Consider the following 1,874-nt stretch of genomic DNA (forward strand, 5'->3'; position numbering starts at 1 on the left):
TTCACAAAGCTGTTTTTCATGGAGTTGCAAAAAATTTCCACTAAGCTGGACACCAAAAAAAGCAAAGAAACAAGTATTTACTGATATACTGTGTCAAAATGATGACATAAAAACATTTTATTGCTCTTAATCGGATGTTTTGTCACATTTTAACAAACTCTAATATGAGTCATTACTCATTTCATGGAGTTACTATGTAAAAAAAAATCTCTCTCTTGTTAATTCCAGTCTAATAACAGTAACAAGCAATTGATTTACACTCAAACATGTTAGATCAGGTTTAATGAAGAACAGCAAAGTTACAGTATGTTCTCATTGTAGTGTATGGGATGATGCATGTGTTTGCAGATATGAAACTAAAACACAATCCTGAATATACCAATTCAATTTCAATTCATTCAACTTTATTTGTATAGCCCAATATCACAACAAGGTTATCTCAAAGGGCTTTACAGAGTCAGTTAGAGTAAACAACAGTCAAATGAACAGCAAGAAAAGGAGTAGTGTCCAGGGCATCCCCGTCCTTAGACCCTCCTTCTCGGCAAGGAAAACTCAAAACCCAGTGGAAAAGGGAGAAAACCTCGGGGAGAACCACAGTGAAGGAGAGATCCACTCCCATGGACGGACAGGCTATAGATGCACCAGGACTGATTGACGTCCATGTGGCAGATGGAGTTCTAGTCTACAAGGATGCAGTAGGGTTGACACATGGGGGGGGTCCATCCCGCTGGATGAGACAGGCAGGGGCGAGGAGGCCCATCCACAGTGGTGAGGCCGAGGACGTCCATCCAGACGGTGGGGGAGGGGTCAGGACACAGACAGGGCAGGACACAGATGGGTCAGCGCAGATCCTGCCATCATTGGCTCCCAAGTGGTTACAACTGAAAAAAGTAGCCACTCCCCGGAGGGGAGTGGGGAAAGGGGACATCGGGTGAATAGCACTGCACAAACTAAGTTGGCTAAATATTAAAAATATAAGTGCAGACCAGAATGGTACGTAGAACCAGAAACAGGAGATAGGACTCAGTGCCTGTACTTCCCCCAGCATTCTTGCTCCTAGGGCAGCTAGACTGACTGTGGCTTCAGTCTGGTTTGAACTAGTCTGACCATAAGCTTTTTCAAATAGGAATGTTTTTAGCCTGACCTTAAATGTAGAGACTGTGTCGTCCTCTTTAATGTTAACTGGAAGCTGATTCATAAAACAGGAGCTTGGTAACTAAAGGCTCTAGCTCCTACTGTACTTTTACAGACCCTGGGAACTCCAAGTAGACCTGCATTCCTGAGAACGAAGGTTCTGTTGGGATGGTACTGCACCAGAGCATCTCTGAGATAGGAGGGCCCATACCATTAATGGTCTTGTATGTGAGGAGGAGGGATTTTGAATCTAATTCGAAACTCAATTGGAAGCCAGTGAAGGGCTTGGAGCACAGCGGTGATTGTGTCTCTTCTATTGTTCCTGTTAGTAGTCTCACTGCCGCATTCTGAACCAGTTTGATAACTTTTTAGAGAGCTTTTAGGACATGCTACGAGAAGGGAGTTGCAGTGATCTAATCTAGATGTAACAAACGCATGAACTAATTTTTCTGCATCATTTTTAGAAAGAATAGTTCTAATTTTGGCTATGTTGCGCAGGTGGAAGAAGGCGGTTCTGCAGGCTTGGTTAATATGTGGTTTAAATGATAGATTCTGGGTCAAATAGAACTCCTAGGTTTCTAACTGTGGTGCTAGAGGCTACACTCACATTGTCCAGAGTGACTATCTGGTCAGATAGGGAGTCTCTTGCATTTTTAGGGCCTATTATAATGACCTCTGTTTTTCAGGGTTAAGTAAAAGATAATTAGCGCTCATCCAGGTTTTAAATGTCACGGACACAG

The sequence above is a fragment of the Sphaeramia orbicularis genome, chromosome 21 (genome assembly GCF_902148855.1).
Source record: "Sphaeramia orbicularis chromosome 21, fSphaOr1.1, whole genome shotgun sequence".
Classification (NCBI taxonomy): Eukaryota; Metazoa; Chordata; class Actinopteri; order Kurtiformes; family Apogonidae; genus Sphaeramia; species Sphaeramia orbicularis.